A 16,589-nucleotide genomic window follows, 5' to 3' on the forward strand; every position below is an offset into this window, starting at 1 on the left:
CATGTCAGGGGATCCTGCAGTTGCCCTGGACTTCCTGGATGGATGGGTAAATCTATTCAATGGCGGGGTTAAATGTTAGGAATGTTAGCTGCACAATGAAACAACCTTGATCCTCAGTGCAAAGAAATCAGCACAAACATTTCATCAATGCAAAGAAATAGAGGAAAACAATAGAATGGGAAAGACTTGAAATCTCTTCAAGAAAATTACGGATACCAAGGGAACATTTCATGCAAAGATGGGCACAATAAAGGACAGAAATTGTGTGGACCTAATAGAAGCTATTAAGAAGAGGTGGCAAGAATACACAGAAGAACTATACAAAAAAGATCTTAATGACCCAAATAACCAAGATGGTGTGATCACTCACTTCTAGCCAGACATGCTAGAAGAAGTCAAGTGGGCCTTAGGAAGCATCACTATGAACAAAGCTAGTGAAGGTGATAGAATTCCAGTTGAACTCTTTCAAATCCTAAAAGATGATGCTGTGAAAGTGCTGCACTCAATATGCCAGCAAATTTGGAAAACTCAGCAGTGGCCACAGGACTGGAAAAGGTCAGGTTTCATTTCAATCCCAAAGAAAGGCAAGCCAAAGAATGCTCAAACTACTGCACGATGGCCCTCATCTTAAACAGTAGCAAAACAAGGCTCAAAATTCTCCAAGCCAGGCTTCAACAGTATGTGATCCATGAACCTCCAGATGTTCAAGCTGGATTTAGAAAAGGCAGAGGAACCAGAGATCAAATTGCCACCATCCATTGGATCACCAAAACAGTAAGAGAGTTTCAGAAAAACATCTATTGCATTATTGACTACGCCAGAGCCATTGACTGTGTGGATCACAACAAACTGTAGAAAATTCTGAAAGAGATGGGAATACCAGATCATTTTACCTGCCTCCTGAGAAATCTGTATGCAGGTCAAGAAACAACAGTTAGACCTGGACACGGAAAAGCAGACTAGCTCCAATTCAGGAAAGGAGTACCTTAAGGCTGTATACTGTCACCCTGCTTATTTAACTTCTATGCAGAGTACATCATGTGAAATGACAGGCTGGCTGAAGCACAAGCTGAAATCAAGATTGCCAGGAGAAATAGCAATAACCTCAACTATGCAGATGACAGCAGCCTTAAGGCAGAAAGTGAAGAAGAACTAAAAAGCCTCTTGATGAAAGTGAAAGAGGAGAGTGAAAAACCTGTCTTAAAGCTCAACATTCAGAAAACTAAGGTCATGGCATCTGGCCCCATCACTTCACAGCAAATAGATGGGGAAACAGTGGAAACAGTGGCAGACTTGATTTTCTTGGGCTCCAAAATGACTGCAGATAGTGACTGCAGCCATGAAATTAAAAGATGCTTGCTCCTTGGAAGAAAAGCTATGACCAACCTAGATAGCATATTAAAAAGCAGAGACATTATTTTGCCAACAAAGGTCCATCTAGCCAAAGCTATGGTTTTTCCAGTAGTCATGTATGGACATGAGACTTGGACTATAAAGAAAGATGAGCACTGAAGAATTGATGCTTTTGAACTGTGGTGTTGGAGAACACTCTTGAGAGTCCCTTAGACTGCAAGATCAAACCAGTCAATCTTAAAGGAAATCAGTCCTGAATATTCATTGGAAGGACTGACGCTGAAGCGGAAGCTCCAATACTTTGGCCACCTGATGTGAAGAACTGACTCATTGGAAAAGACCCTGATGCTAGCAAAGATTGAAGGAAGGAGGAGAAGGGGATGACAGAGGATGAGATGGTTGGATGGCATCACTGACTCTATGGACATGAGTTTGAGTAAGCTCTGGGAGTTGGTGATAGACAGGGAAGCCTGGCATGCTGCAGTCCATGGGGTTGCAAAGTGTTGGACATGACTGAGTGACTGAACTGAACTGAAACAACATTCTCAGATATTAACTGTATCGTTTATAGTAAGTGGAATCTGGCTCTCCATTTCTTTACTCTTTTGACTTCTAGAACATCACTTTTTCCCTCAACTTTGTAAGCTAAAATGAAAGCTGCAAGAAAGCAGTTAGTGGTACCTGGAACCTACCTTATCAAAAGTTCTCCACAGGTCCTGATCTTCCTGAGAAAATCCAAAGAGGTTAAAGAAGTATTCTGGATTTCTGTAGATAATGTTTCTTTCATACCTGGAGGAAGATAACATAAATATCATATGTTTAAATCATACTGTGAAATTGAGAACAAATTGAGGGTTAGATATGCCAGCTTGTCATACTCCCCCAATAGAATTTATTTAGTCATTCATCTTTTTAATATAGATAGACATTGATATAAACGTCAACATATAGGTGCAGATACAGACATAGATATTTGCTTTAGCTTACCCATCTCTAAATTTGACAGTTTTTCTTTCCTTTGTCAAGGGTCCTTGCATTCTATTATTGAAGTGTGTCACGTATCATATGTATTTCACTGAAGAAGTTTTTATCTATGAATAAATTTTTGTACATAAATCTTGAAAAACTTACTTTAAAAAAAATGTATTTATTTATTTGCCTGTGCTGGGTCCTAGCTGTAGTATGCAAGTTCTTTGATCTCTGTTGCTGCATATGAAATCTTTGATTGTATGCAAACTCTTAGTTGTAGCATGTGGAATCCAGTTCCCTGACCAGTGATCAAATCCAGGCCCCTTGCTCTGGGGGTGCAGAGTCTTAGCCCCTGGACCACCAGGGATGTCCCAAGAGACTTCTGACTCTTACCTCATCCCCTGACATGAGCTCAGAACAACAGAGATGATTATCTGTTTATCTTAACCCTAATAGCCAAATGGACATTAAAAAAAAGCCTAGAAAATACACACTGTAATTTACAGATTTTTGTTTGATATAACAAAGAAAATAAGTAAACATTGGCATTGGACTAATAATCAGAACTAGATTCAATTCATAACCCTACTATAATTAGCTAGGAAATTTTGGGCAAGTATCCAAACTTCTCTGAGTCTTTATCTCTCCATGTATGAAATTAAGAGCTTTGTGCAGAATTGCCTCCAAGTCCCCTCCCATCTTTCAAATCCTATGATAATTTTCCTTCTGAGGATGTGGTGTGATGTAGGTAGAATGGTCAGATAGAATTTATGGTTGCAAACCCCTCATGCTTAGATAAAGTTTTTTTTTTTTTTTTAGATAAAGTTTAGATAAATTTTTCAAAAATTTATTCCAGGTACTCAATTATTGGCTTCTATCTCTGCTGGACAATTAGTTACTTGTAAGTAAATGATACAAAGTTGACTGTAATCAATTATTTTCAGGTTTTTCTATTGAGTAAATCAACAGTGTATCTCATGGAGCTTAACAAAATTGAATTTTTAATTCACAGGATTCATAATCCTCTGGGGCCAGTGATTTAGCTGTCTGTCTTCCTGCTATTCTAACATTGAGAGAAAGAAATCTGAATTCTCTAGAAACTGGGAAAACTAAAGGCTACTTGTAAGATAGCTTACAGAATTTGACATTATATCACATGTTCCCTCCATCCCTGTCAGATATCTTCCAGAGGAAAAAATATTTTGGGGAGAAATATTCATATTTAATTGATGTTTCATGTATCATTGTCCTGCAAAAACAAAATAATTACTAAAATTGAGAATTGAGTAATAACTGACATTATTATTTATAAGGAAAATTTAAAAACTAAGCCATGAACTTTTTTTGTTGTTGTTGTTATTAAAGTAACAGATATAATTTAAACTCTTTATTTTATAGATTAAGCCTTACAAGTACACTATGTATCCTGAAATTTTTGATTGATGTTTCTCATTTTATAGGTGAAGAAACTGAGGCAGGAGTTAATTGCCCAGAAAGAGATAGTAAGTGGTAGAGTTAGCAGGTCTGTGTGATCCCAGGGCCTATAGTCCTTACTATGCTAAGTATTCTAGCTCTGCGACCTTGTTGGCTACGCCTAGGCCAGTAGATATTTAATTTCAGTAGCTTCTTTGTCTGTTATTATCGGAGCCTCTGAATGCACTGCTAATATTTATCTCTTGACATATAGAGGTCTTGTCTGATTTCTCTCTAGGACTATGGTTTTTGTATTTCATTTCTATGTTCATGGGAACAAAATGCTGCTTTCTCCATCTTAGCCTAAGTTTTCCGCCTGGCATTTAGCAGGTTTCAAAGAAATGTGTTGCAAGCAGAATGTTTCCTTTGTATGCACGTGGCTACAGAGAACTGATCTAGGTGTGGCTGCCTGTAAGGGCAGAGGCATCAGATGTGAAGAAACTCTGGAGTGGGTGTTTGTGAAGGGAAGGAGCAGGCAGCGGGTTTGTTGATTAGAACAAAATGAATCATATCATTACACAAATTCACAGAACGTGGGGCTGGAAGAGGCCTCGCTAATCAGTTAGTTCAAATTTCATAGTGTGTAGGTGAAGGAAATAAGATACAAGGTGTTTAGGAACTAGGAGCCAGGCCTCTGGATTTCATCCATCCCCCCAACTTCTCCACTGCAACACCAAATCCTTAATTACACGTTCATATGCATCGCTTCAAAAAGAAATCCATTATTCCAGGTCTGTATGTATCGATCCCACTGTGTGATTTAAGATTCAGCACACTGCTCATGAAAAAGACTTTGAGGTGAAACCAGCATGACTCCTAGGGCCAGCAACATCCCTTTCTGTTTGTGGAACTTTAGGAAAGTGACATTCTCTTTCCGGGACAGTTTCCTAATCTGTAAAATAGGGTAAAGAGAGAAGCCCCCCTCTGTGGTGCTTTGGGGACTAAGTGAGACGTTGTTTTAAAAGACTTTTTATCAGGATCTAGCACAGACTAAGAAAGCATATACAAAAATTTTCATCATCATTGTCATCAGCAGCATTATTTCTCTTATGTGATGTCTTAAGACATCCTTTGAAAAATGTGTTTTCCTTTTAAATAAAGAAATATCCCAATGAAAGGGGACTCTGGATGAAGAATTAAGAAAATTGACTGCAATCACCAGCATGATCACAGAGACTTTAGGTTTCTCTTCAGTGAAATGGAAAAGACACCGATCTCCATATATATTTGAAATTACGTGTGCAATATTCTGAAATAATAGATTCAGAATTTGATCTTTTTGCTGAGGACTGTCCAAATCAGTTGCACTCAAAGCCAGAGGTTCTCATAATTAGACCTTATAACTAAAATAAATGATCTTACATGACAAAACAAGAGAGAGAAAAAGAGGAAGCCTCATTTTTTTCTTAATTATAAGTTGGTGTGAAGAGATGTCCATTTGGATTCTGCTGCTACAGAGCTCAGTTATGCAATATTCATACAAAAATAGTTCCAAATCAATACAACATGTTTTAAATTTACATTAACATTTAAATTAATGAGAAGCTCAATGTGAATTATGGAGTTTTAGCTGTTTAGGACTATGTTCCTTCTTGCCAACTTGGAACAGGGTCTGTTGACTCACCTTCTGAGTCTCATAAACAGCTTCCAGACTTTATGTGTTTTCAGTGCCAGAGGACTTTCAGGCTGGTGAAAGCTGCCATATTGACATCACCAGGGAATGAAATTGGCCCTCTCCACTAAAGACATAAAATGCTTCCAGCAACTACACACACTTTCCCTGAAAGGCAGGTTGCCATACACAGTTGTCAAGTCTGGGAATGCTCTAAGATTGGAGCTTACTCCACACCCCCTGGTCTCCATTCGTTTATCTGACAGATATTTCTAGACCACCACCGATGGGCATAGAACTATGCTAAAACAAAACAGATTCTTCTTCAAGGAACTCATCATCTACTGAAGGATATAGTCACGTATATAAGTATATAAACAATTTTAGGATACTCTACCATCTTCTATGATAAAAGAAGGTACATAGTGGATGCAATTAGAGGCATTTGAATTATATTGGAAGAGAATGAAGAACATCTTTCTGAAGAAACAAGACTTGAAAGACAGGTTAGAATTAGACAAAGAAATAGAGGTAGAAACTCTCACCACTCTGAGGAGACAATCTAGAAAAAACCTTGATACTTTGCTTCAATGAACAAGAAGTTCTGAATGATTAGCAAGAAAGGTGGGGCAAGGATGTGTTTGTGTGTGTGCATGTGCACGTGTGTGTGTGTGTATACACATACACACAAAGAACTGTGGTTGTCAGGGATTAACATGCATGGTTAGGCATGGACAAGCTCATGAGATATCTTACATGCCACGCTGAGAAGTGGGAAAAAAATTCTTAAAATGATATAGATGGTCTGTTGTATTTTTGTTTTAATAAGCTTGTAGAGAAGTTTAAAGTTCACTGAGAAATACAGGGTTCCCCTATTTTTCCTACCCCTAAACATGAAAAACCTCCCGCACTATAGACATCCCCCACAACTGTGATACATTTGTTATAATTAATGACCCTACATTGACACGTCTTTATCACCCGAAGTTTATAGTTTGCATCAGAGTTCACTCTTTTTTATGGGTTTTAGACAAACGTTTCACACATTTTATGGGTTTAGACAAAAGTATGCTGACATGTAGAGCTCCACAGGTGGCCCAGTGGTAAAGAACCCGCCTGCCAACGCAGAAGACACAGATCTGGGCTCAATCCTTGGGTCAGGAAGATCCCCTAGAGGAGGACATAGCAACCCACTCCAGTATTCATGCCTGGAAAATTCCATGGACAGAGGAGTCTGGCAAACTACAGTCCATAGGGTCTCAAAGAGTTGGACACAATACAACTGAGCATACATGTACACATACTGACTTGTATCAACCATTATAGTATCATCCACTGTAGTATCATACAGAGTAGTTTAACTGCCTTAAACATCTTCCATGCTCCATCTGTGCATCCCTCTCCCCTCCCCCCTGACACAGGGCAAAAATGACTTTTTTTATTGTCTCCTTTGTTTTGACTTTTTCCAGAATGTCAAATAGTTGGAATCGTATCGTACACAGTCTTTTAAGATTGGCTTCTTTCACTTAATAATATGCATTCAAGTTTCTCCATGTTTTATTTATGGCTTGATAAGTCATCTCTTTTTAGTACTGAATAATATTCCATTCTCTAGATGTACAGCAGTTTATTTACATTGAAGGACATCTTGGTTGCCTCCAAGTTTTGGTAATTATGACTAAATCTTCTATAAACTTCCCTATAAAAGCTTCCCTGGTGGCTCAAATGGTAAAGAGTCTACCTGCAGTGTGGGAGACCTGGGTTCTATCCCTGGGTCGGGAACATCCCCTGGAGAAGGAAATGACAACCCACTTTAGTATCCTTGATTGGAAAATTCCATGGATGGAGGAGTCTGCAGGATGGAGGAGGATGCAGGCTGCAGTCCATGGTGTCGCAAAGAGTCGGACATGACTGAGCTACTTCAATTTCTCTCTTTCATTTTCTTCTATAAACATCCATGTGCAAGTGTTTGCAGACATAAGTTTTCAACACCTTTGGGTGAATGCCAAGAAACTTAATTGCTGAATCATATGATAAGAGTATATTCAGTTTTATAAGAAATCACCAAACTGTCTTCCAAAATACCTGCACAATAATGCATTCTCACCAGCAATGAATGAGATTTCCTATTGCTCCACATCCTCACCAACATTTGGTATTGTCAATATTTTTAATTTTGACCATTCTGATAGGTGTGTAGTAATATGTTGTTACTGTTTTAATTTGAATTTCCTTAATGACATATGATGTGGAACATCTCTTCACGTATTTATTCATTATTAGTATATCTTCTTTGGTGAAGTGTCTGTTGGGTCTTTGGCCAATTTTTAATGGGGTTGTTTGTTTTCTTATTGTTGAATTTCACAAGTTACACATTTTAGATAACTGTCCATTATCAGATGTGTCTTCTGCAAACATTTTCTCCCCTTCTTCTCATTCTCTTGACAGTGTCTTTCACATAGTAGACTTTTTTAAAATTTTAATAAACTTTATCAACTATTTCATTCATGGATTATACCTTTGGTGGCATGACTAAATACTCATTTCCATGGCCAATATCATCTGGAATTTCTTGTATATTAGCAGTTTTATACTTTTGCATTTTATATTTAGGCCTATGGTGCATTTTGAGTTAATTTTTGTGAAAGGTATAAAGTTTGTGTCTAGATTCTTTTTTATTTTCTTTCTTTTCTTTTCTTGCATTGTGAATGTCTACTTGTTTCAGCATGATTTGTTGAAAAGACTGTCTTTGCTCCATTGTATTGCCTTTGCTTCTTTGTCAAGGGCTATGTGAGTCTTTTTCTAGACTCTTTATACTGTTGCAGTGATATATTTGTCCGTTCTTTCACCAAGAGCTTCACTGTCTTGATTCCTGTAGATTTACAGTAAGTCTTGAAGTCTAGTATTGTCAGTCCTCTGACTTTGTTTGTCTCCTTCAATATTTTGCCTCTCCGTGTAAATTTTAGAGGGACTTCCCAGCGGCTCTCCTGCAATGTAGCACATGCAGGTTTGATCCCTGGTTTGGGAAGATCCCCTGGAGAATGAAACAGCAATCCGCTCTAGTATTCTTGCCTGTGAAATCCTATGGACAGAGGAGCCTGGTGGGCTATAGTCCATGTGGTCACAAGAGTCGGACATCTTAGGGATTAGTGAAATTGGAAGTTGCTCAATCATGTCTGACTTTTTGTGACCCAAATTCTCCAGGCCATAATACTGGAATGGGTAGAGGTTCCCTTCTCCAGGGGATCTTCCTGACCCAGGGATCGAACCAGGGTCTCCTGCATTATAGACGGATTCTTTACCAGCTGAGCTACCAGGGAAGCCCTTAAAGCAACAACAAATAAACGTTATGATTGTTTGTCATGTAACTTGCTGGTATATTTTTTTAATCAGAATTGTCACTGAATCTATAGATTAAATTGGGAAGAATTGACATCTTGACATTATGGAGTCTTCTATTCATGAACGTGAAATATTTCTCCATATATTTACTTCTTCCTTGATAACTTTTGCCAAAATTTTGTAGTTCTCCTCATGTATATCTTATACACATTCTGTTAGGTTTAAATGTATTTCATTTTTTGTGGTGCTAATACTGGGTTGACCAAAAAGTTCATTCAAGTTTTTCCATAACATATTACAAAAAACCTGAATGGATTTTTTGGTTGACCCAATATAAAAAGCAATATGTTGTTAACATCAAATTCTATTTGTTTATTGCTGATATATGGGAAAGAGACTAACTTTGTGTATTAACTTTATATCCTACAACTTTGCTATGCTCACTTACTCTGAGAGGTTTTTGTTGATTCCTCCAGATTTTCTATACAGACAATGATGTCATCTGTGAACAAAGAAAGTTTTATTTCTTTCTCCCTAGTCTGTATACCTTTTATTTATGTTTTCTTGTCTTATTGAATTATATAGGATTCTGATGCGTTTAAGTGGACTTGGTTTAAGAACTACTGCTCTGGCAATATTGTAGAGATGGATGGAATGTAGCAGTTCCTTCTCCACAACATTGTCAGATGTCAAAAGAGGCCACAGCAAGTCCTTGATTGAGTTCATGTGATAACAGATGCAAGACAGGTAGCTGGGAATGTCAGAAAGACTCAGCAATGCCAACCTTCATGGCTTTCTTTTGACTCTGGAGTGATATGGGTCAAGGAGAGAGAGAGACTTTGCAATGCTTTCCCTGTGTTCTACCACTCTTATTCTTTTTTGCAAAACTATATTTGTTGAACACCAACTATGTTCCAGGATATGTATTAGATTCTGTGATAGACTAATGAATAAGCCAGCCATTATTATTTGCCCTGAAGAAATTACATTTTGGTGAGAGATGAGGAAAAAAAGAGTTAAATAAAAACATTTACAGATTATGGAAAAACTATTAAGAAATGAACAGGATGATGTTAACATACTAGGATGGGGTCAGGTAGTGTTTCTTAACGGTCAATGGGGTGAACACTGGACTGAGACTCACTAGATTCAAATTCCACCTCTGCCACTTCCTCATTATCTTCTGTTGGCAAGAGTCTTTGTTTCATTTCCTCATCTGTAAAATGAAGGTAAATATTCTAATCCATAGGCTTTCTGTGAGGATTAAATTAGAGAATAAATATACAGTGATTAGACTAGTACTTGACACATAGAAATGCTCAAAATTATTTTAGTTGTGGTTATCATTACTGTTCTATGCTTACTGTTACTAATTCTTTGGATAGCTTGGTCAGGAAAAGACTCTTTGAAAGGGTGACATTTGGGCTTTAGCCTGAAGAATGATAAGAGCTGGTATGTGTAGAGCTTTAGGAAGGGTGTTTTTATACCATTTCCTAGACAGTGACAACAACACTTGGAAAATTCTTGAAATAATGTTTACATGTTTTCAAATAACAGATATTACTTCAGTGTAGATAGTATATTATATGTCTCAGTTCCTTAAAATTTGACTCCAGGAATAAAAGGGGCTATCTGTTTCAATCAGTAACCCATAATCCAAAGGTCATCAGCTAGAATTATATAAGAAATTTCACACTCCAAAGATAGCTACCAAAACTTTCTTTTTTTTAAAATCTCTTTATCAACACAAGATCATCAGCTAATTATCACAATTATTAGAAATAAGTAAACTGGTGTTTATTGGCAAATAAATGTCTTGATACTTTGCATTAAAAATTTATAAAAACGGGCCTTTACTAGTGAAATTAAAGATATTCATGATATGTAAGTTGACCTACATATTTTGGGAACACCCCTCATCCATTTTTAAAACTTTGTCTTTATTATTATGGTTTTAGAATTGAATGAAACATGAACCTTACATTCTTATGTCAGATTATATACCTGAGGACTGATGCATAAATTGTTCACTGCTAAGCCATGAGTTAGAACATTTCACTGGCTGATTCAACTAAAAGGATATACTAACTCTGCCTCTGGATTGCTATCTGCTGAAAGGTGGCATTCAGAACACCTAAAAGAACAAAATGTGGCACTTAGTAGCATTTTTAGAACTCTTTTGTGCTTACTCACTAAAGCAAGCGTGCACATCTAATAAACATTTGCTTGCTTGGCAAAATCAGGTCAGTGACTTTGATTTGCTCTTACTTAGTACTGAAAGGAGAGCTAATCCTTATTCAGCTCAGGCTTCTTTGCCTGCTACTATCTCTCAAAGCAAGGAATCCAGTGCATATATGTTGCTCAGGACCAAAACAACTTAGATCAATTTGCAACACTTAGCCTGTCCAAGGAAAAAACAAGAAACTGTTGCCTTCTGAGTGTGATAAGAAAGATACTGTTAGAAATTGACATTGGAGAGGTAGACAAGAAGGAAAAATGCAGGGACTTTTAGCTCCTGATGATATTTTTGGATTGAATTCTCAGTGTAATAGAGAACATGTAAGATATATAAGAGAATCTGATCTGCTTTACATTTTTAAAGATGATATTAAGCAATGTGTAGAAAATAGATTGTAAAGATATGACTGGGTACAGGGAGGAAAGTTGAGGAACACTGCAAAAATCCAGGCAAGAGGGATAAAAGTTTAGACTCATGATAGAAATGGATGTGAGAAATGTGGATGGACTTGGAGACATTTTTTTTGGAAGGAAGCTAAGTAGGATTTGCATGTGGTTTGGAAGTGACAAATAGGATAAAGAAACACTCCCAGATTTGAGGCAGCTGGTGAGAAATCTTCAATGCTGAATGTGGCTAATAGAGAAGGTCTATGCTGGAGGTAAGCTTTGCTCCAAGGGGTGTCTATAGCAACAGCAGAGGAAAACATATCATAAGCCTTCTGCTGACTTCCACATTACTTTGCTAGTGTGTGAGATGAGTGCAATTGTGTGGTAGTTTGAACATTCTTTGGCATTGCCTTTCTTTGGGATTGGAATGAAAACTGATCTTTTCCAGTCCTGTGGTCACTGCTGAGTTTTCCAAATTTGCTGGCATATTGGATGCAGCACTTCAGCAGCAGTATCTTTTAGGATTTGAACTAGCTCAACAGGAATTCCATCACCTCCACTAGCTTTGTTTGTAGTGATTCTTTCTAAGGCCCACTTGGCTTCACATTCCAGGATATCTGGCTCTAGGTGAGTGATCACACCATTGTGTTTATTTGGGTCATTAAGATCTTTTTTGTACAGTTCCTCTGTGTATTCTTGCCACTTCTTTTTAATATCTTCTGCTTCTATTAAGTCTGTACCATTTCTGTCCTTTTTGTGCCCATCTTTGCATGAAATGTTCCTTTGGTATCACTAGTTTTCTTGAAGAGATCTCTAATCTTTCCCATTCTATTGTTTTCCTCTATTTCTTTGCACTGATCCCTGAGGAAGGCTTTCTTATCTCTCCTTGCTATTCTTTGGAACTCTGCATTCAGATGGATATATCTTTCCTTTTCTCCTTTGCATTTTTTTTTTTGAACTATTTATTTATTTATTTATTTTTGGTCATACATTGATATGAATCAGCCATATCTGAGCCTGGCTTCCCTGTCATCTCAGCCCAGGTAGTGTTCTCCTTTGCATTTCATTTCTTTTCTTTCCTCAGCTATTTGCGAGGCCTCCTCAGACAGCCATTTTGCCTTTTTACATTTCTTTTTCTTGGGGATGGTCCTGATCACTGCTTCCTGTACAATGTCATGAAACTCCATCCATAGATCTTCAGGCACACTATCAAATCTAATCCCTTTAATCTATTTATCACTTCCACTGTATAATAGTAAGGGATTTGATTTAAGTCATACCTGAAAGGTCTAGAGGTTTTCCCTACTTTCTTCAATTTAAGTCTGAATTTTGCAATAAGGAGTTCATGGTCTGAGCCACAGTAAGCTCCAAGTCTTGTTTTTGCTGACGTATAGAGCTTCTCCATATTTGGCTGCAAAAAAATATAATCAATCTGATTTGGTATTGACCATCATGTGATGTCCAGGTATAGAGTCTTCTCTTGTGTTGTTGGAAGAGGGTGTTTGCTATGACCAGTGTGTTCTCTTGACAAAAATCTGTTAACTTTTGCCTTGCTTCATTTTGTATCCCAAGGCCAAACTTGCCTGTTACTCCAGGTATCTCTTGACTTCCTACTTTTGCATTCCAGTCCCCTATGATGAAAAGGACATCTTTTGTTTTGGTGTTAGCTCTAGAAGTCTTAGACAGCATATTGAAAAATAGAGACACTACTCTGCTGACAAATGTCCATCTAGTCAAAGCTATGGTTTTTTCAGTAGTCATGTAATGATGTGAGAGTTGGACCATAAAGAAAGCTGAGTGCCGAAGAATTGTTGCTTTTGAACTGTGGTATCAGAGAAAACTCTTGAGAGTCCCTTAGACTGCAAAGAGATCAAACCAGTCCATCCTAAAGGAAATCAGTTCTGAATATTCATTGGAAGGACTGATGCTGAAGCTGAAGCTCCAATACTTTGGCCACCTGATGCGAAGAACTGACTCATTGGAAAAGACCCTGATGCTGGGAAAGATTGAGGGCAGGAGGAGAAAGGGATGACAGAGGATGAGATGGTTAGATGGTATCACCGACTTGAGGGACATGAGTTTGAGTAAGCTCTGGGAGTTGGTGATGGACAGGGAAGCCTGGTGTGCTGCAGTCCATGGGGTCGCAAAAAGTCAGACACAACAGAGTAACTGAACTCCACTGAACTGAACTGACTTCTACACGGATATATGCAGAAAGTCACTGATTTCTACCACAGGACTTTAACACAGATCCTTTGTGGAGGGCACATGCCCTATCGGCTCATGTGAGGTGTCTTGTTCACATAGGAAGAACTCTTCTTCATGTCTAAGTAGAAAGAACCAAATGAAAAGTGTCAGTGTTTCAGATTTATTTCAAATTCATTGAGCTTTAGTGTTCTCTGGGAGAAAATGAATGATCAAGAAGAGAGCTTCTATCTTCATTTGCCATCATTAAGAAGATAATATTCATCAAAAGCTATAGAGCTTCAACATAATTCTTAGCTCTTAGTTCAGTGTGTGAGTATGTTTTAGTAGTCATTGATTTAGTCAGTCAGTCCATTTGTCAGTTTGCTAGTCAGAGATTCATTTAATAAACACTTCTTATAAATTAGCCATGCACAGGCCAAGTGATGGAGATGAGTCTTACATAACTTCTCTTTGGTCTGTATATCTCCTAGATATTTAGTCTGCTAAGCACCAACAAAAAATATCTCAAATGCACTTTATTATTTTAATTTTTGTTGGAGTATTGTTGATTTGCAATGTTGTGTTAGTTTTGGGTGTATAGCAAAGTGAATCTATATGTGTACATATATTCACTCTTTTTTAGATTCTTTTCCCATATAGGCCATTACAGAGTATAGAACTTCCTGTACTACCCAGGAGGTCCTTATTAGTTATTCATTATATATATATTAGTTATAAAATATATATATTAGTATATATTAGTGTGTATAGGTCAATTGCAATCTTCCAATTTGTCCCTCCCTTCCCTTCCCTTCTGCTAATCATAAGTTTGTTTTCTACATCTGTAACTCAATATTTGTTTTATAGATAAGTTAATTTGTACCCCGCTTTTAAAGGTTGCACATACAAGTGACATCACATGATATTTGTCTTTCTCAGTACTCAGCCAGAAAGAAAAGAATGAAATAAAGCCATTTGTAGCAACATGGATGGGCCTAGAGATTGTCATACCGAGTGAAGTAAGTCAGACAAGAAAGTCAAGTGCAGTTTAGAAAACTGAGGTCACTGCACTGTATATTGACTTTGGTACTCCTGTAAAAATTAAGGATTAAAAAAACAATAAACTTGATTGCTTCTGTATTTGATTTATGAAATCTTCACATCCTTTGAAAATCAGATTTTATTTCATTTTATACTTCCAATTTCTAACTGTGGATATATTTGAGATTCTTCTTTTTAAAGAATGTGATCAATGCATACATATATACATATATAAGCAATTTCATGATCTTTACACATGTTGATAGGCATGTAATGTAAATACTAACTGGATTTATACACAGACTACTCAAATTGAAATGATTTCACATATATTTTAAAATAAATTAGCTTGCATAGTAAGGACTAACATGAGACCATTTACACCCAAACTTGATATTTTACTTTTCTGTGGCCTGTATAGCTTTGAAAAGAGACCTTTCAATATTCTGTGTCATAGTTATTTCTTCTAAAGTGGAGCTAATACCCTATAGCCACTTTAAACTATTCTTATTTAACATGATAATCAAGACTGGTGTCCAAGAAGTTTTCTAAGCTCTTTGGTTTTCAATTTCAAAATAAACAGAGCATATCATTACTATTATCTGCAGTAAATAGGTTAAGAAAGCAAGAGGTGAATTGCCAAAAAGAATACATTCACGTTGTTATCAATTTGATGATATAGGACAAGAAATCTACATATTGCAGTTGTTTTCATATTTTTTTTTAACTATTGGAGACAACTAAAGTAGTTCACAAGCTACATGTATTTATCAAGCAGTGAAATCACATTTTCTCTTGTACTTCTCAAAGGTAGGCAGTAAGAGTCGACTACCGGATTGACATTTAAAAATTGAGGTACAGGACATTTTCTAACGACTCACGCCAAGACTGAAAAAACTGGTAGTCTCTGGAATCCCTATGTGGGAACTCCTTGTTTAAAAATAAATCTTTTAGTTTATTTGTTTCACCAGAGATTAATAATCACAATGATTATTTCTGTCATAAAATGAAAGATAGGAGAGAAATTATATCCATTCAAATATGGACTATTTTATAGGCTATTTAGCTTTTGGAGGGCTTGGAAGAGTAGCAGTTTTAATTTAGTTCACAAATATGAAAGAGGTTACTGGACAGCACCATGAGGGGGAAACCCCCAAACTTTCTGTACTAAATATTGCTTCTTTGCATTCAGAGACCTTAATGAATTTTAAGACTTTTTCATGCCACTTTCATAACTCAAAAATTGCTACAAATATGTCTCTTTGTCAGCAAAGATAAATTGAGACTTCTATGATGAGCCAAAAAGTAAGCTCAGTGAACAGAGACTGTGGATGATGACAAAATGCTACGCTGTGAGTGAGGCTGATTCTGTCCTCCATACATTTTCATTCTGTATTCTGCTAGTGGCACAAGGAAGTGAAATAACAGTTGCCGGGTGCAACATTAGGATTTAATTAAGCCTTGTTTTACTTGGGCAAACTAGCCATACCGTGATTTCATGGGAGAACACAGCCCACACTGTGCTGACTAGCAGCAAAAAGGCATGGAGCTGAAATGCCACTGCGCGTGGTTGATGTAAACAAGACGAGGGAAGCACCTGGAACAGAGCTGTCAACTGAAACCGTGTCACATGAGCCACGCTATGAGGGTGTGGAGTCTGCAGAGAAGAAACAGACTTGCAGGATGCTGGCCAGGAATCAGGATCCCTGGGTTGTTCTGGTAAAGCGCAGTGAAAACTATTTGGTGTGCCTCAAGGCACAGAAAGAACAAGGACCCTATTTGGTAACGACAGGAAATGCAATTTCAGCCTCACGTCCGAATAAGTGTCAAGGCCATCAAAACTATCCAAGGGTGGAATAACTTCCTTTGAAAGTAGTGAGCTTATTATCATTTGAGTATTCAAATATAGACTATACAGTCACTTTGTAGTTACTTTCTTCTTAATATAGTGTCATTCTCTGAAGCCAATGAGTTAGGACAATTTGGT

The 16,589-nt window shown here is 37.3% G+C and overlaps 1 protein-coding gene across 2 annotated transcripts in view; it reads right to left on the reverse strand.

The window, feature by feature from the left end:
* Positions 1-16,589, reverse strand: part of LRRC4C (leucine rich repeat containing 4C) — a 1,337,050-nt gene that overhangs the window by 219,533 nt on the left and 1,100,928 nt on the right. For both annotated transcript variants that reach the window (XM_043909663.1, XM_043909655.1), the window contains exon 6: positions 2,046-2,142. The gene's annotated coding sequence lies outside the window, so the exon portion shown is untranslated. The remainder of the gene's footprint in view (positions 1-2,045; positions 2,143-16,589) is intronic.

The sequence above is a fragment of the Cervus elaphus genome, chromosome 1 (assembly GCF_910594005.1).
Source record: "Cervus elaphus chromosome 1, mCerEla1.1, whole genome shotgun sequence".
Classification (NCBI taxonomy): Eukaryota; Metazoa; Chordata; class Mammalia; order Artiodactyla; family Cervidae; genus Cervus; species Cervus elaphus.